Here is a 20,696-nt window from a genome sequence, read left to right on the forward strand (position 1 = left end):
AAGAAAAGGTAGCAAATTCTACTTAATATGGATTTTAAGGAAAATCAAATGCATCCTAGGCATGCTGGTGCGCAGATCGGACGCAGATAGGTCACGTGGTGAATCCCAGAAGGTCCCCAAGAACAAAGTACTCTACTTTTTAGCACAAAAACCCATGTAAAAGCAAGCACGACATGAGACAAGAGACAAATTGGGTTCAATCTCCCCCATGCCTTGTGTGAGCGCTTCACAAAGCATGTATTTAATGTATATTTCCAATCTTTATGCTCAAAAATAGCCCAATTACAAAAATATGACAAGCTTTTAGCTTTTGAGTTTGCTTTCTACCAAAAATAAGAAAATAAAGCTAATGGACGATGCCCATAGTGTCTGGCACGCCCAATCTCAATGTCCAAATAGAAATAACATATCCAGGCGCATAAGCGCATACAAAATAATAATAAATAATCGATGTCTCTATAGACATAACAAAATATAGGCGTGGCGCCTATCAAAATATAGTCCAAAAATCGAAAACCCGCTAGACTCCAATGCTTTCCTCCGCCACTGCTGCTATCTCTACACATCAACTGAAGCATTCACAATCGTTAGTAAAATAACACAATTAAACCGACAAAAGTGAATACCTAGCAGTCTTCAGCTACATAAATAAATCAACTGGTTAGAAATAAATCCTAACCTTAATTTATTACGAGTGCGCACTCTAAACTCATAAACGTTTATTAATTTAATATGCATTTTGCGGAATCACCCGCTATGGAATCACCCATGTACACACTAAATTAATGAAACGCCCGAAAAGGACAGGCGTCCCCATCAACTTCTCGCACAAAGAATCCTCTTTGCGTATGAGCCCCGGTCATCTAAGTAAGTTTACGGAATCCACCGTAAAACCTCACGGAATCCACCGTGGAATATGCCTCCTGGCATCATACCCCCGGGGTGGGATAGCAATTGACCTCAATTGCTATTAGCTCAATGTGGAGCTAACAGAGTGGGGAAAGCATTTAGGTCTCTAGCGTGCATCCATTGTGCTTCTTCTACAGGATGGTTCTTAAATTTCACTAGATATCTAGAATACCTTCGGCCACTTCTAGTGGTCATATAGTCAGTGTCTATGATGGCTTCTGGTTCAAGTATTTCAGTCTCTTCTTCTAGTAAAGGTGGGTTTTCATAGACAGGGTGGATAGGTAATTGTCCTCTAAATGGTCTCAATAAACTAATATGAAATGTATTATGAATTTTCCAATGTGATGGCAGTTCTAACTTGAATGCATTGTCATTAATCTTATGAATGATTCTAAATGGTCCGTAGAATCTAGGGGCTAATTTAACAACTGGATGTCTATCTACACTTTGCAGTCTACGCTTTTCTATTCTAAGCCAAACATAATCATCAATTTTGAAATTCATGGCTTGTCTTTTCTTGTTGGCTTGTTTGGTATATGATTGTTGGGCTTTAGCAATCATATCCTTGACCTCATCAAAAATAGTGTTATGCATAACAACAATATCATCGGCACTTTGTATTCTATTAGATAAAGATGCAACAGGTGTAGATAATCTATGTCCATAAATAACTTCAAAAGGTGCTTTCTTTGTAGATGTGTGCGGTGTATTATTGTAAGCAAACTGTAATAGATGCAAATGAGTATCCCATGTCTGAGGTTTAGAGATAGTGTATGCACGTAAAAGATCTAGAATGGTGCTATTTGTGGCTTCTGTTTGTCCATTTGTTTCTGGGTGAAATGCAGATGAGAAATCAATCTTTGTGCCTAGATTTGCAAACAGTGTAATCCAAAAATTATTACAAAATCTAGAATCTCTATCTGAAATAATCACTTTCGGCAATCCATGGTTAGTAAAAACAATTTTCAAAAATAACTGTGCTGCTTGTGATGCTGTTAAAGTTTTCTTACATGCAATGAAATATGCTTGCTTACTAAATCTATCTACAATGGTCCAAATCATGTCATGGTTAGATTTAGTATTTGGTAAACCAGTAATGAAATCCATAGATATATGTTCCCAAGGTTTAGATGGAATAGATAAAGGCATTAATAACCCATACTGTTTACCATGATGTCTCTTTATTCTTTGACAAATCAGACATTCTGAAACAAAATTAGATACATCTGCATCCATATGCGGCTAATAAAAATCTTCAGTTAACATGCGTAATGTAGAGATGATACCTCTATGACCTTGATATGGGGGACAATGAATTTCATTCAAAACAAAAGATCGGAATGGAATAGTAACACACAGTCTCTTTTCAAAGAACATGAATCCATCATTATATGACAATGAATCAACAGGAATGAAATTATTTTGAACTAATTTTTGCCAATCAGAATGAAAAGTAATATCTTGGTGATATGTGTCTTTCATAGCAATTAAAGAATCAAAAGATATGTTAGAAATGTTATGAATTGCAGGTCTTCTACTCAATGCATCGGCAACTACATTTTCTTTTGCAGGTTGGTATTGAATGATAGGATGGAAACTTTGAATGAATGAAGCCCATTTGATATGGCGGTCAGAAATTTTGGGTTGGCTAAGTAGATGTCTAATGCTTTGCTGGTCGGTCTTTATCATGAATTCTGAACCCATTAAATAATGCTTCCATTGTTTTAATGCTTGTACAACTGTTAAGAGTTCTTTGTCATAAGTGGAATATTTGAGCTCAGAGGGTTTCAGTTTAGAACTAGAATATGCTATTGGATGGTTGTCTTGCATTAATACGGCTCCTATTCCTGATCCGCTAGCATCAGTCACAACTAGAAAGAATGGTCTGTTAAAGTCAAGCAATTGTAGGACAGGGGCATTGGTCAATGCACGTTTAAGTAAATCAAAGGATTTCTGCTAGTTTTCAGTCCATTGATAAACAATGCCTTTCTTAAGAAGTTTGGTCAGTGGTAAAGCAAGTAATGAGAAATTACATACAAATTTCCTATAGAAACTAGCAAGACCAAGGAATGAGCGTAATTCATGTACATTTTTAGGAATAGGCCAATGCAATATTGCATCAATTTTCTTAGGATCAACTTTTATTCCTTCTTTTGATACAATATGACCTAGATATTCTATTTCTGTCTTAAAGAATTCACTCTTGTCAGGATTTGCAAACAATTGATTTTCTTTCAGTAATTGAAAAACTAATGATAAATGCTCATAATGCTCTTTTTCACTTTGACTGAACACTAAAATATCATCAAAGAAAACAATCACACAATATTGATATTTTAGAAAAATACGGTTCATCATTCTACTGAAAGTAGCAGGTGCATTAGTTAATCCAAATGGCATAACTAAGAATTCGTAATGGCCAAACTGTGTCCTGAATGCAGTCTTAAATATGTCGGATCTATCTAACCTCACCTGATGATATCCAGATTTAAGGTCAATTTTACTAAATATAGAAGATCCTTGCAGTTTGTCCATAAGGTCATCAACTCGAGGTATAGGATACCTATTCTTTACAGTGATCTTGTTTAATGCTCGGTAGTCAATACACATCCGATAAGTATTATTCTTTTTCTTGACTAGGAGCACAGGTGCACCGAATGGAGAACTGCTAGGTCGAATTAAGCCTCTATTTAGTAATTCTTCTACTTGACTCTGGATTTCTTTTTGCTCTATTTGATTGTGCCTATATGGGGCTTTGCAAGGTGGTTGTGTACCAGGTATTAGGTCAATCTTATGGTCTTCTGGACGTGATGGAGGTAAACCTGGTGGTAGGTCTTCTGCAAAACAATCCTTAAAACATGCAAGAAATTCCTTATGCCTAGGGTGCATATGAGTTTCTTTTGCGTGCAATTCATTCACCCAAATGAGATATGATTTAGTATTCTTGCGTAGTGCATGTTTTTCTTGAGTATGCGAAAGCAATGGAAACATATGAGATGCATGCATACCAAATAATGTAATAGATTTTCCTTGAAAATTTATATTCATTGTGTGTGTGGAATAATCTATGTTTGGATTATGTTGGTGTCTCCATGGCATTCCTAGAATAATGTCGCTAGACTGTAATGGGACAACTAAGAAATTTCTTCTTTCAATATATGGACCAATTTGAATTTCTAAATCTTGAACTTCTTGTGTGCCATTGTACCTAGTGCCTAAAAATGCAGCTTTTATACGATAGTGCGTAGGTACTGTATGCAATTTCAATTCTTTTACCAATTTTGCTGAAATAAAGTCATGGGTACTACCGTCATCATGTAATATAATTCTTTCTTTTCCATGCACCATACATTTCATAGTCAACAATGAATGTAAAGTAGGCATACCTGGTAAAGTGTCGGAAGTAGTAGTAGGATCATCTTCTTCTTCAGTGAAATCCGGCATATCCTCATGCTCGTCTTCGTCCATAGCTCCAAGGTAGTTGATATGTGCTGATGGCTTCTTTGAATGACAATTTGCTGCGAGATGGCCTGGCTGGTGACACTTGTAGCATACGATGGGCTTGGCTTTGGTTACATTATTTGCAATGGCTGGGAGTCTGGGTATATTTGGATTTGCTTGTGGAATAGGCTTAGGATTTGGATTGGCAGTGGATGGTAATGCAGGTGGTTTAGGCCAATTCTTGCGGAAAGATGGTGATGAAAAACGACCTGGATTAAACCTTCTGAAATTGGAATTGAATTGTTTAGATCCATAATTACCGTTTGCTTGGAATGGTTGTGGTCGTCGATCTCTTCCACGTAACTTATCTTCAGTGTCGTGAGCTAAGGAGATGGCGTCTTCAAGGGTAGCAGGCTTGAACATATTCACCTCAGCGTAGTAATGTCCAAGAAGTCCAGACATATACTTCCGCTTATGTGTCGTCTCTGGTACGTTTTCAAGCATGCGTAGCTGTAGGAGTGCATTCCAAAAACGCTCTGTATACTGTGGAATAGGCTCACGATCGCGCTGTTGAAGTAAATCCCATTGCTTGATAGCCTTCTCATGAAATTGCGGTGGTAGAAAATTTTGCATGAACTTCTTCTTGAAATCTTCCCATGTAGCGGGACATTCTATGCTCTTGCGGACTACAGTCCACCAAAGTGATGCTCTATCTATCAGATGATTAGTAACACACTTGATTTTATCTTTCTCAGGATAAGTTTCCTCATGGAAATAGTCATCAAACTGGCTAATGAATGATAAAACAGTCTTTCCTTCTCTTATGCCATTGAAAGTGCGAAACTTGAAACTTCGTTTACTTATCTTGGATTCCTTGCGAATGGTTTGTGCTTCAAGAGTGGCGTCGATGGTACGGCGAATCAAATCTTGAGCTTGTGGTTCTTCTTTGTCAGTGGACGCTCCTTGTAGCTTTGTCAATTGCGCTTGCAAGGCTTGCCTAGCTCTTCGCTCTTCGTCCAATTGGTAGCGATTGGAAGCCCTTGATCTCTGCTCCGTTCTGATACCACTGGTGCGCAGATCGGACGCAGATAGGTCACGTGGTGAATCCCAGAAGGTCCCCAAGAACAAAGTACTCTACTTTTTAGCACAAAAACCCATGTAAAAGCAAGCACGACATGAGACAAGAGACAAATTGGGTTCAATCTCCCCCATGCCTTGTGTGAGCGCTTCACAAAGCATGTATTTAATGTATATTTCCAATCTTTATGCTCAAAAATAGCCCAATTACAAAAATATGACAAGCTTTTAGCTTTTGAGTTTGCTTTCTACCAAAAATAAGAAAATAAAGCTAATGGACGGTGCCCATAGTGTCTGGCACGCCCAATCTCAATGTCCAAATAGAAATAACATATCCAGGCGCATAAGCGCATACAAAATAATAATAAATAATCAATGTCTCTATAGACATAACAAAATATAGGCGTGGCGCCTATCAAAATATAGTCCAAAAATCAAAAACCCGCTAGACTCCAATGCTTTCCTCCGCCACTGCTGCTATCTCTACACATCAACTGAAGCATTCACAATCGTTAGTAAAATAACACAATTAAACCGACAAAAGTGAATACCTAGCAGTTTTCAGCTACATAAATAAATCAACTGGTTAGAAATAAATCCTAACCTTAATTTATTACGAGTGCGCACTCTAAACTCATAAACGTTTATTAATTTAATATGCATTTTGCGGAATCACCCGCTATGGAATCACCCATGTACACACTAAATTAATGAAACGCCCGAAAAGGACAGGCGTCCCCATCAACTTCTCGCACAAAGAATCCTCTTTGCGTATGAGCCCCGGTCATCTAAGTAAGTTTATGGAATCCACCATAAAACCTCACGGAATCCACCGTGGAATATGCCTCCTGGCATCACATGCACAATTTCTTTCACAATTTAAAGATTGTTTTGCTGCTAACTTATCACCTGCTTACCACCTACACGTCCTAAAAGTCATGTAATAGACTTAATTCCATGTTTTGAACCACCATGTAAAGCACCTTATCAACATAATCAAATTGAACAGAAAGAAATTAAAAAACAAGTTAAAGAATTGTTAACCCAAGGACTCATTAGACCAAGTAGTTCTCCTTTTGGTACACATGTCCTATTAGTTAAAAAGAAAAATAACACCTATAGGATGTGCATTGATTATCGTGCCCTAAATAAGATCACTCTCAAGAATAGATATCCTATCCCTAGGGTAGACAACCTCATGGATAAACTACAAGGGGTTGCAATATTTAGCAAAATAGATCTTGAATTTGGATACCGTCAAGTACGACTGGACACATTTGATATTTTCATAATTGCATTTAGGACTTAATTTGGACATTATGAATTCCTTGTTATGCCTTTTGGTTTAACTAATGCACCAGCCACATTAGTCGTATGATGAATCACATATTTTTTAAGCATCAGCATTGTGTTATTATTTTCTTTGATGACATATTGGTTATTTTCTCGTGTAGGCTATGGCAGTGTCTCTACGAAGATAATTATGTCTCCAAGAAAAGGGAAAACAATGTTTGGCTGGATTGCACAAAATGGACAACATGTAGTCTTAGCACTTTTAAGAATATTTGGGCCATGTGCAAGGTTGAAAAGAAATATATAGGATGGGCTGAAAAAAAGTTGAAGACATATAGTTTGATGGCTACAAATAAATGTATTTCAAGGTTGTTTTCAGGACTGGTTGATGTTGATACAATGGCTAAAATTTATGTAGCAATGAATGTTGAAAACAATTCAAAAAAAGAGGTTATTCATGCTGACACTTTACAGATATATGAAGTTATTCAAGAGTTTGATGAGCATGAATGTTATGGGCCACAAAAAGAGGCTGAAGGAAGGGTGGTTACAAAGTACAAAACACACTACAACATATAGACCCAATAGCGACGTTTAAAGCGACGGAATTATTCATGGAAAAAATTATCCCCGTCATCGCTATTCGCGTCGCTATTAGCGACGCGATCGATTCGTCGCTATATGCGTCGCTATTAGCGTCACTATTTACGTCGCTAATCCAATTTGCGTCGCTAATCCAATTAGCGACGCTAATAGCAACGCAAATAGCGACGGTTGCAGAGTAAATTTGCGACGCAAATAGCGACGGTTACAGAGGGGAAAAAAAATAAGTGGCAGGGCATACAGCCCTGCCACCCTTCTAGCTATATGCACTAAATATTCTTGCATAATGCATTTGCCAATGTCAGCTACATCTAATGTCTAAAAATTGTGTATCAGATTATTAAAAAAAAACTGAATCCTTTGATTGCAAAAGCAAGATATAATTAATTCGAAAAGGTATTTCGCAAGGAGTTTTTTTATCACTTACTTAGGCCCGAGAAAAAAAAGAGATTGTGATTACAAAAGCTAGATATAATCAATTCAAAAAAGTATTAATCAAGGAGCTTTTTTATCACTTGTTAGACCCAAGAAGAAGAGCTTCACTTCAAGCTTTCATTATAGTCCCATTGAATAAGTCCCATTGATCTTCTGCTTACTCCAGCTTATTCCAACATTGTTCAAGTCTTTTTGGGGGAGCATTTGGATATCTGTAAGAGTTATACCATGGTGTTGGAGTCAGAAACCCTTATATAGGGAGTGGTAGTGTCTCTAAGCTCTACTTCTTCCTTTTTGTTTTTACCTATGTCTAAGTCATCTTCTATCTCTTCTTTCTTGTCTTCACCCTCAATCTCAATGGATGGAGGTGTTTTAAGATCAAAAGAATCAAGCTCATCCTCCCCCTTCTCAAACTCCATTTTTTGAGCTCAGATTAGTTACTGTACTCCAAGTAGATCCATGAAATAAACAAATTTCTCTTTACCAAGTGATTTGGTAAAGATATCGGCTACCTGGTCTTGTGTCTTCACATGAAGTAGATCAATTTGTCCTACAAGTTCCATTTCTCTAATGAAATCGTGATGAATCTCCATGTGTTTGGATCTAGCATGATAGATGGGGTTGCTAGCTAGTATCCATATACACCTCAGGTTGTATACATAACCCTTATGCTACTCCATATATACCTCTTCAAGCAAGTCACCATTCATGAATGCATTTTTGACATCCACTTTTCATAATTTTCAGCCCTTAAAAGCCACTAATGCAATGACTATTCTCACCATTTCCATCTTAGCAACCGAGCTGAAAGTCTCCTCATAATCTAGGCTGTATTGATGTGCATATCCCTTTGTAATGAGCCGGGCTTTATACCTTTCAAACGAACCATCTGACTTGCATTTCTCTTTATAAACCCATTTGCTTAAAGACATTGAGTACCTCATCCTTGTACTTCCGAATGTACAACCATGTGTATCAATTGAAATCATCTATCCAACCGACACTAGATTCTTGCAAATTTCATTCTGCCATCTGTCCAATCGACAATACATTTTTGGTAATAGAAGGTATATGTAGTACATCATGTAGGCTCTTCTTTCTATCGTCATAGCTGTAGCAGTCTACCTTCCTATTGGTGGGCTGTCTCACACTCGTGCCTGGTTTCCATCTCCTCTTCTTCTCTAGTGGTCGTTGTGCTCTATGGGGAGTAGCTGTTGCTGCACTAGAGGAGGCTCCACCTTGTACTCCAGGTGACGGGCTTTGGCATGAGGCCTCTCCATGGCCGAGAAACGAGGAGATGCTTGCTTTGTGCCTGTCATGCAAGCTCGAGGAGGCAAAGATGGAGAAGAGACAGAGATTGGCTTCTCCTTTGTAGTTGTCCCCTCTCTTTTAGTGGATGTGGTGGCAATGGTAGTGGCAATGGCAACTTCTCTCTCTCTCTCTCCCTCTCTCTCAATATCCCTTGTGTTGATCTATCTCCCTTCTTCTCTCTATACATCTCTTCATCAACAAAAATAAAAAGAGAAGTAAATAAAAGAGAAAAACAAAGAGAAAAGATATAATACATTTACCTCAAAGCTTGAAGAAGAATCCTTTCGCGCTTCTCTCCTTCTTTTTCTTCTCCTTCACGGGTTCCCTCATTCTTCTTTGCATTTGTCCCCTCTATTTTTGTGGTGGATTGGCGGTGGCAGTGACCTCTCTCTCTCTCTCTTTCTCTCTCTCGCTCTCTCTCTCTCTTTCTCTCTCTCGCTCTCTCTCTCTCTCTCAATCTCCCTTGTGCACATTGATCTCTCTCACTTCTTCTCTCTATACACTCTTCATCAACATAAAGAAAGAGAGAATTAAAAAAAAGAGAAAAAAAAAGAGAGAATAGATAATGTACTTACCTCAAAGCTTGAAGAAGAATCCCTTCGCGCTACTCTCATTCTTCTTCTTCTCCTTCACGGGTTCCCTCCTTCTTCTTTGTAATTGTCCCCTCTCTTTTTATGGTGGATTACTTCTCTCTCTCAATCTCCCTCAATACACTCTTCATCAACAAAAAGAAAGAGAGAAGTAAAGAAAAGAGAAAAACAAAGAGAGAATAGATAATGCACTTACCTCAAAGCTTGAAGAAGAATCCCTTCGTACTTCTCTCATTTTTTTCTCATTCGGGAGTTCATTCCTTCTCCTTTACACTTGTCTCCTCCCTCTTCATGGATGGTGGCAGTGGCAACGGCCTCTCTCTCTCTCTCTCTTGTTTACAAACCTGTAAAATGCCATGCTCGGGTTTTGGCAAATTTTTATGAAGCCCCTCTCTCTCCTGTTTTTTATTTCTCTCCATCTCTCTCTTCCTTCCCCCTTCTTCTCTCTATTTCTCTCCCTCCTTCCCTCCCCACTCTCACTCAACTCATCTCATTGCAAAGACAATCAAAGATAGAAAATAAAAAGCTTAAGAAAGAAAAGATATTGAAAGAAATGTCACCCCACCTCTCTTTATCTCTCTCTCCCCCCTCTCCCTTTACTTTTCTTTATTAACCTTCTCTCTCATTGTTTTCCTATTTCTCTCTCCCTCTCTCACGCTCTCTATTTTTTCTCTCTATCTCTCTTTCTCCCTCTCTCTCTCTCTTCTTTTCACTCTCCTTCCTCTCTTTACCTCACCCTTCTTTTCTACGTCCTCCTCCTCTCTTCCTTCCCTCTCCCTCTCTCTATTTCTCCTCCCCTCCCGTCTCCCTCTCTCTATTTCTCTCCCCCTCTCTTTATCTCTCTATTTCCCTTTCTTTGTTTCCTCTCTCTTTGTTTTTTCCCCCTCTCTTTCTCGTTGTTTCTCTCACTCATCCTTTCCCCCTCCCTTCATCTCTCATTTCTCTCTTCCTCTTTCTCTTTATTTCCTTTCTCTACCTTTTCTCTCTTTCTCTCCCTTCTTTCCTCCCTCCCTCTCTTTCCATGTATCTCTTTGCAAAGAAAAAAAAAAAGAAAACAAGATAACACAAAAATAAAGCAAGAAGAGGCAATGTACCTACCTCAAAGGCTTGAAGATGAAACCCTTTGTACCTTCTCTTTGCACCTTCCTTCCCTTCTCCGTTGCACACTTCTCTTTCTTCTTCATATATAGCGGCGGCGGCATGGTGATGAGCTCCCTCTCTCTTTCTCTCTCTCTCTCTCTCTCTCTCTCTCTCTCTCTCTCTCTCTCTCTCTCGCAAAGCTTTAAGCTCTCTCACTCTCTCTTTCATTCTTTCTCGCAAATGTTTTCTCGGCGAATGTTACACTCGGGTTTTCAAAACTTTTTCCCCAGACCGGCATCGCTATTTGCATCTCTATTTGCGTCGCTATTTGCGTCTCTATTTGCATCTCTATTTGCGTCGGTATTAGCGTCGCTATTTGCGTCGCTATATGCGTCGCTATATGCATCGCTAATATTAGCGACGCATATAGCGACGCTAATACCGACGCATATAGTAACGTAAATAGCGACGCAAATAGCGACGCTTTTAGCGGCACCGCTTTTTTGCGTCGCAAATGGCTGTCGCTACTACCCCAATCCCTTGTAGTGACAGTTGCAAAGAAGGTTAAGCTTGTGGCTTTGCCTTTACCACCTAAAAGTGATGGGTTGGCTGAAAAAGTGACTCAAGGGCCTAGTTTGCGAGATCCACATGGATTAGGACATAATTTTATAGTTGAAACTTTACAAAAGCTAAAAATTGGTGATACAAGCTTTCTTTTGCCTACAGAAGGAGCTTGTTTACTGCAGATGTTGGCAGGCATGGGAAAACCTTTACATTTTAGCCAGATGAAATTGGATGTGTTGATCTGCGACCATAGTTGCACCTATGGTGATCTTTACAGTATCTCATGTGCCATGGAATTTAAAGCCTATCCTAATACCTCAAGTATATTTTCCTAAGATATTGGAGCTTTTGAATGAGAAGAATATCAAGATGTAGATTTTGGAGCCCTCTTTAGCTCCATATTCGAATTGGTGGTTTACTGTTCCAAAGAAGAATGGTTCTTTCGGGTTTATATAGGATTTACAACCAGTTAATAAGGTCACCATAAGGAATGTTGGATTAGGCCTGATAGTGGATGAATTTGCAAAATCATTTATAGGCAAGGCAATTTACTATATGGGAGATTTATATTCAGGATATGATCAGTTCCATCTTGCATCAGAATGTCTGGATATCACTACCATGAAGACACCACTTGGATTGGTTAGGATGTGTACGCTTCCACAGGGAGAAATGAATTAGTGGCGCATATGATGAATGATATGCATAAAGTTTTGAGGGAGTATATTCCTCAATTAATCTTACCCTTTCTTGATGATGTGCCAATCAAAGGATGTGATATCTATGAGAAGAATGAAGAGTTGAATGAGCATGGATATAGAAGATTTGTGGTTGAACATATCGTTTATTGCAATAGGATTTTGAGTCATCTTGAAGAAGTGCATTTGACTCTATCAGGAGACAAGTTGGTTTTTGGAATGGAGGAAGTATTAGTTGTTGGGAGCACATGTGTAGACTATATGGAAGAAAGCGCTCACCAATAAAGATTGATGCCATAAGCACGATGCAGGAGACATGGTGGAATGTATCCGAGGTAAGAATATTTTTGGGTGCATATGTATTACTTGATGTGGATTTTGCATTTTACTCATGTGGATGAAAGTTTATATCAGCCCTTGAGAAAAGGGCAAAAGTTTTGGTGGGGTAAACAACATACGAAGGCAGTTTAGAAGTTAAAGAGCTTATTGATTTCAGTCCCAATTGCTCAACTCTTGATATTGCCATATTATGGTGGATTACATATATAAAGTCACTTTACCTTGATTTTCAGCATATTGCAGGTAGAGAAAATCGTGTGGCTAACATGCTTTCATGATCAAGGTTTGAAGATAAAGAGGAGATGATGAAATATGAAGAGGACGATGTGATAGCTTGCTGAAAATGACTTTATGACAGAAGGGAATGAGTAGGCAACTATTGTTACTACAGGTACAAATATTGTAACAGGGATTTTATCAATAAAAAAGGAACTTACAACCATGCAGAAGAGATGGGCAGTAGAGAGAAAGCATCATCAATGTTATGCTTCTATGAGAACACAATTTTTTGAAGAGTTGTATGAAAATTATTGACTAAAACTATGCCAATATCTCAGTCTCATGACAAAGAAGGCTGAGTGGTCTGAAGTTGAATTCAAAAGAGTTAAAAGAAAATCTTATAGGTTTTTTCTTGAAAGATAGATATTTATGGAAGCACGCAAAGAAAAAGAGAGGAGCTCCAATACGTGTATTGGGAGATAGGGCTTCTCAAAAAGAGGTAATGCATGAGTTTCATGAAAGCTTATGGATTAGACATGAAGGAGTTTGGGAAACATTTTCCAAGATCAAAGAGAAGTATTGGTGGAAAAACATGTATAAAGATGTGGAGCATTATGTGGAATCATGAAGTGTCTGTCACATGTATTCCATGGTAAAATATAGAGATGGGTTGTTACTCACCTATCCATTGTCTATGCATTACAAATGGGTAGTTGATTTGGTTACCATGCCTACAAGTTTATGGTATATCAGATATCTTATGCTTGCACAAGAAGACTTGACAAATCAAGTGGAAGGACGAGTTCTTAGTATAAAGACTACTCAAGCCGTTTGCAGGTTCAATTTGGAAGAAGTCTTTTGCAGGTATGGTTGTGTTGGTAAAGTGGTTAGAAATAGAGGAGAATTGGATGCAAATGAGGCTCGTGACTTCTTTTCACGATTGGGTATCAAGTTGGCTTTAACTTTAGCCTAAAATCTTGAAGAAAATGGCAAAAGTAAAAGAGGTCATTAGTCCAATCATTAAGGCATTAGCAAAGTCATGCAAGGGTAAGATGAAAGAGTGGCCAAGAATGTTACCTTTTGGTTTATGGGCTAATTGGACCACTCATAGTGTAGTTACAAGGTATATGCCTACTAAAGTAATGTATGGACAATAGCCAATCATGTCTACTGAGGAGACTATTGCTACTTGGAGTGTTCTACCATGAGAACAAGGTTTAAATAGGGAATAGTTTTTGGTCCTACGCATTAGTTGGTTAGAAAGAAGGCCTAAAGACATTGAGACAACCATGAAAAAGTTGAAGACTACAAGGATCAAGAACAAGAAGAGGTTTGACAAGCGACATAGACTTCGACCACGAGCTATAAAAGAAGGGACTAGGTGGTGGTTTATGATAGCAGCATGGAAAATCAGCGTAGTGCCAGTAGGAAGATGGCAAAGAAGTGGTTTGGTCCATATGTGGTAAGGTTTGTTTTTATAATGTTACCTATGCATTGAATGAGATGGATGGGACAACTTTAAGGATTCTAGTGGCTAGAAAACATATCAAGCTCTTTGAATGTAGGGAGTCTTCAACATATGAGTTGAAGAAGTTGGATAGTGAGCATGAACATGAGAATATGGAAGAAGAAGAGGTAGAAGATGAAGACATAAACATGGCAGAGGATACTTCTTCTGACAATGTAGATCCATAAGACTTTCGCACATGCTAGAGGATGTGCAGGATAGGACTAGATGGATGTCGTGCCGCTACATGGTGATTGTGTGAAAAACTCTAGATTGCATCATCACTCAGCTTTCTAATTGATCTAGAGAGCCAATGCCATATTAGTCATTAATGTTAGTGTCCATAGTCTGGGTGGCTCAAAAATACTAGATTTTTTGACAAGTTTAGCTAAATTTTGATATTTTAGATAGTATCTATTGTAGAAATCCAAAAACTGTAGACAACTTCTAGAATAGAATGACATGTAAACAAAAGCAAGTAGCTTTCAGCCATTTTTGGGGGATTTTATGTAAAAATAAGGATTGGCGAAATCACACGATGTGTGATTGTAGTGTTCAGACAGTGAATTGCTCTCCAAACAATTGGGAGAAGAAGAAGGAGTGATTTGGGAGAATTTTGGCCAAGTGTCCTAACATTTTATCCCCCTTTTGAAGCCAATGGAAGCATCAGATTGGCTGTCTAAGCAGCATAGAGAAAGTTATTGTTTTATGCATGTTTTTGTTTACAAGAGATTTACCTTCTCCTCTATGAGTATTCTTCTACACCTTATATTTCTTTAAGCCCTTTCTCTTCTTTCTACTCCTCTCCCTGAATATTCCTTTACCCTACTATCTCTTACACACGTGGTAGACTTTTGACCCCAAATGCTTCGACACTTCTTTGCAAAGTGGATACATTATTTGTCAATGTAACATGTGATGGAAAGTTTCAAATTTAACATGTGGGACAACCTCAAAGCTATTAGTACATTATTTAGAGTTTAGGGCTTAGTATTGTCATGTGCTTTGATGAGTGATCCTTCACAAAATGGATACATTGCTTGTCATTGTAAGAGGGTTTAGGGTTAAGGGCTTAGATTCTAGTCTTAGATGTTGATGATTTGCATTTTAGGGTTCCTCTATGCTTTGATGGGGAGTCCTTGATACACAAGTATATCTGCATTGTTAAAACGGTTTTCTTTCAATAAATTAAACTCTCATATATCCATGATCATTTTTCAGAAACCTACAAGCATGGCATTCTCGTTTTTTATTCTTAGTCATTAGAGGATAGTAGGAAACTAAGCATGTATAAACACACATTTACACACATAGAGAGAGAGAGAGGAAGAAATACCTTCAAGTCCTTGATTTGTGGAGCACATGATAGTTCTAAGATAGTTAACTTAATTTTTATATTTGGCTTATAACATTAAATTTAAAATGACATTAGATAAATTGGAAGATAAGAATAATAAGTCAAGTACTACTCAAGTTATTGTGTAAGGAAAAGAAAAAGGATAGCTAGTTTCAACTAGGATAAACATTGTTTATATGTACATTCCATTAAGGGCTAATCAAAGAAGAGTTGGGTGAAGAAATTAAGTGCATCTTAACCAAAGGAATGCTATTTTCTTATACTAGTAATCATGTAGCCCTTACTACAAAACTTAAGATAAAGGGTAGATAAGATAGATTAATAAGTTGAGGATATAGAAAATTTGTGTATGTAAAAATGATTCACTTCCAAGTTCCTTCTTAGAAGAAATTCTTATCAATTTTTTTCTATCTTAAGATCTGGGGTCTTCTTACTTTGATAGAATGAATATTTTCTCCTCTATTAAACATCTAATAAATGAGCTTGTTTTCATTAGGCTTTCTATACAAATATATTTTTTGCATATTGAACATGGTATTTCACATGGTTTGTAATAGTATAGGATTCTTCCTTAACAGGATCTTTCATTTACTTCTCGTTCCAATATTCACATCTCTTTCCTTCCTTAGTAGTTGTTGATTTCTCTTTCTCACCTCTCTTTGCCATGGATATAAAATTTGACCTTCAATAAGGCACTCAATCTTTGAAATCACATCCATCTCTATGTTTAATTCATTTTACTTGGAAGGGTAGGATCAAAGATTTTAGACTTGGAGTAAATATGAAAAGCATAAAAGAGTTTTTAATACAATATATATTTATACATAGAGAGTTGCATTTTGAACTTGAAGCTTCAAGTCTTCCATTGTATAGATCAAATTGTAAGTATTTTATTCTCAATGCTTTACTTTTATTAAAATTGGCATTAGGTTTTATTGTGACAATTTTTATTTTTATTTGTGAATATCTATCCTTTTAAACTTGAGGAATGGCAGTCCATCATTGAGTCTATTATTGATATTCTTAATGTTATGCATGGTTTGATTAGAGAATAAATGTACAAATGCATGAGAAAAATACATGTTATAGAGAATGTAAAAATTTTTAATGGCCATTCTTATATTATCCCTATGCATAATGGCAAATGGGAAGCAATATCTCCACTTCCTTTTCCTAATTTTACACACCTTGAGTAGTCTTTATCAAATCCAGCCACTAGTGAGAGCTATAGATTTAAAATATTTTCTAAGATATAGAAAACATTGAAAGCTAATATCTTAAGTAGGCTAAGAAAGATTACTTTCTTTATACCTAGTAATGTATTTGCTCTTTTTTTTTCCAATGCTAAGATACGAAGATAAAGGCCATGGTGTTAGTATATGACCATGTCCTACAATTTGCTTATGAGAGGTGGGATACAATGATAGTTTATAAGATAGATCAAGACTCTATTGCTTGCAAATACATACTTACTACTTAGAATTTTATCCTTAAATTTTATTGAAGTATGGCATTATGTTGGTAGTAGTCTATTTGCTTTGGATTAGAATCTTGACGATTTTAGCAAAGATCCTATAGTGGACATTGATATTTGGCTCAATGAGGATATTATTACAATACTAAAGGTTAGATAATCATGTACACTACATCAAGTAAGGTTGGATTTACATAATGAAAATATCAAATTGCCATGTTCATTTACATTCCAACTTGACAACCACCAACGAGCAAGTTTGTACATCAAGTTATATATATATATATATATTTGATTCCACTTCTTGAATAGTAAATAGCTATGCTATTTCTTTGATGATATCAAAGAGAAGAGACAAAAAGATATAGATAAGGACATTGAAGAAAATATCTCTTAATTTTAATATAACTACAACATTAAATATTGCAAAAAATTTATATTTTCTTTCTCCATCATCTACATACATCAGGTTGTACAATCAAATACATAAATATTATTTGTTTTTGTAATAAATATCCTTTTTAGGAGTTCTTTTGCCCTTATTTGATGCATTGGTTACCTTAGGTGTTGAGGCCTCTTCTTCTCTACTTTATCGGCTCTACCTTCTCCTCTACCCCCTCCATATCTATCGCCTCATTGATTCCTTGTTCTTCTTGTGCACCATTGACAAGTATGCACTTGACAATCTTTGCTCATATATACCAAACATGCTCACTATTGTAGCAATCATCAAAACAATATCACACATTTGAAATAAAGGGATGTTAGTTTAGTGATATTTTGCAATGTACACTCTTTTGAGTAAAACAATGTCTTAAAATTAAATATCTTTTACATTACCTTAATAAAATTATCATCATTAAGATAAATAAACTTAACCAATCTTCTAGCATTTACAACCACCCTCCAACCATAAAAATGACTATAATCTTGATGAGGACTTTACAAATAACAACACAAAGAAAAATTAAACAACTTATTTGTGGTACTTTATGGAATCAAGTACCTTGATATATCTAATTAGTACCTTACCATAACTTGGCTATACTTCATTTGTGTAAGTAGATCAAAAGGCACAGGATACTTTTTTTTGTAGAACTTGAATTAACCTTTTTGCAACTATATATAAAAAACAAATACAATTTAAAGTACTTACAATAGACAAAAAGTTCAAAAGATTTGGAAGCCTTGAAAAATTTCAACTTACATCTTAGCATTTTCATGTACTCCTTTTAAAAATTTGATTTAAAAAATCTGCTTATCTACACACTATGACAATCAAGCTCTTATGAGATCTGGAAATAATCATAGGTGGAAAATTTAGTATACTAACTGTTTTAAAAGTAGAAGAAATACTAAATAACTTACTTTTCATGATATGAAATCATAACAAGCTCCAAGGTTTCAAAATCAAATCTACTAAGGCAATGGTCAAATGCATTTGCTTCAAGCTCACTTAGCCTCATATAGTGGAAGATTGAAGGATCAAGAATCTCAACCTTTTGTTGTATATCAAAAGGGAGTTCATGCATCATACACTTAGTAAAAGCAATAAAATAGTGAGTATAGAGAAAACAAATTATTGATAGAAAAATATCATTTTTAAGGACAAAAAAAAAGATATATTATATCTCAATCCAATAAGAAGGATGGAGTCATTTACTTCTCTTCTCTTATCCTTAAGGATCTGCACACATTTTGAGTCCAAAAAAAAAAACATCATTTGCCTCTCCTATGTCACCAGAAAAGAAGCAATATAGACTGAAACCTACTAGGTTGACCCTATGAAGCATGTCAAAAATCTCATCCTCTGGAGTTTCTAGTTGCCTTTCAGGTCAAATTCCCGAAACCATGATTCCAATTATCACATCATCACTATAGCCAGAGACCGGCCAGAGCCCATAAGAAGTGTTACGGCCCATGAATTGTGGCATCCTGGTAGTATGCAATTGGGTGGTAAAATCTTCAGAGACTATGATCGACTACACCGTCCAAATTTTCCAGAGCCTGAGCTTGGCTGCAAAGCCATGGAACACATGCTGGACTCAAGATTGCATTGCATAAGCTACACAAACTCAGATGGGCTGTAGAGCAATTGCAGCGGTGACTATGCTCCCGGCACAGCCACGTAGCCCTTGATGTAGTCATTCCTCCCAATTGAAACATAGAACAGAGACCTGGAGATGAGGTGGTGTGCTTGCTGGATTCCCAACTTTGAGGTCAGCACTTGCTTCACGGAGCTGAAGAAAGAGACCCGTTCATGCAAAGGTATGTGATGTCCAGCACTTGCTTGATGGAGCTGAAGAAAGAGACATGTTCATGCACACAGGTGGACACGTGTGTGCATGCATGCATACTCAAGAATAGAGCATTAGATTACATCTCTAGCATCAAAAAAAGCTCTTCTTTGGCTTCAAGGACTGTGTTATGAGACATGTGAAAGGGTTACAGAAAGAGACTTGCCAGATAAAATCCAAGGATTGGAAAGGAGTTTGAGGACTCACAAAAGTGCTACCCGTGGAGTTGAGTATGCCTGAGGAAGCTAAAGCAAAAGATAACTCCCTTCAGGACATTGTCGCCTGCTGACAGGCATTATATATAGCAGTAAAGACTAATAATCGCTTTAACAAAATATCTTATGTAAATTATTATAAGAGGACATTCTTCACTTCAATATTTAAGTTATTAGAAATGGAAGTAGATGGGCTTTTGCCACGTGAAAGAATGCTTATCCAAGTACATGCCTGTCTTGTTTTACCTGATGGTTATGCTTTCATTGATTACCAGACACCATGTTGTTATTCATTTCATGAGAATGTTATTGTGGAGGTTTCTTCAATTGAGAAGGAAAAGGAGATGTGGAAAATTTTTGAAAGAGATGATTCCCAATATCCTTGTAACATAATGATGTGTGAAAAATGCATTTTCATCACAAAAAAGAGAAGAGAACGTAGGCCCCTTTCATCAGAAGAACAAAAATATATTGCATAATTTCTTGGTCTTCAAGAGAATACACTAGTAGGACATCTAGTTACCACATATAGAAGAATTCTTTATAATGGAGAAATATACAAGATCACAGATGACGTCGTGGTAAAAACTGACACTTTTTGTAGTACGTTAGAAAGTATAGGTCATTGGAAAGCAAGACTCACTAATTTTTTTTCCATTCAATGGGATAGAGAGTATTACACATTTTTTAGTGGAGAATATTACAAGCAATGCATAACTGTAAAAGAAAATGAAGAATGCTTACTTATAGATCCAATCATGGGAATGAGTGTACTACAAACTCAACGACTTCCATTTACATGGGATTGCATAAGACTATTGAGTTCTTTATTGCATAAGTTTGTTCCTTTACCTTTACATAATAGACTTGTTGCATATGAGGTAAAAGATCTAATTCAAAGAACAAGATTATTACAAATAGGGGCAGTTGGTTGTATACCTCCTTGGTTGGAAAAATATGATATTGTGTTGGCAAGAAAACATGATGATCTGGATGGGGAGTACATTCATGCAATGATAAGAGAGGTAAATTATGAAGAAAAAATGTGAAAATTGTCATGGTTTAAGTGTGATCATAATAGAAGTACATGGAGAATTGATATTGATGAAGATATTTGGAGGGATTGGAACTTGTGTTGCATGGTAATGTCAAACTTTGAAGTTACAAAGAGAAGAAGAGTAACATTATCAATTGGAGAGTCTATAGATGTTCCAATAGTGTGGAGATCACGTGATGTAACTTGACTACTTTAGAGAGAGAGCGTGTATGTGTGTTGCATTCTTGGAG

The sequence above is a fragment of the Lygodium microphyllum genome, chromosome 23 (assembly GCF_053477565.2).
Source record: "Lygodium microphyllum isolate KBCC chromosome 23, Lygodium_microphyllum_v1.1.10, whole genome shotgun sequence".
Taxonomy (NCBI): domain Eukaryota; kingdom Viridiplantae; phylum Streptophyta; class Polypodiopsida; order Schizaeales; family Lygodiaceae; genus Lygodium; species Lygodium microphyllum.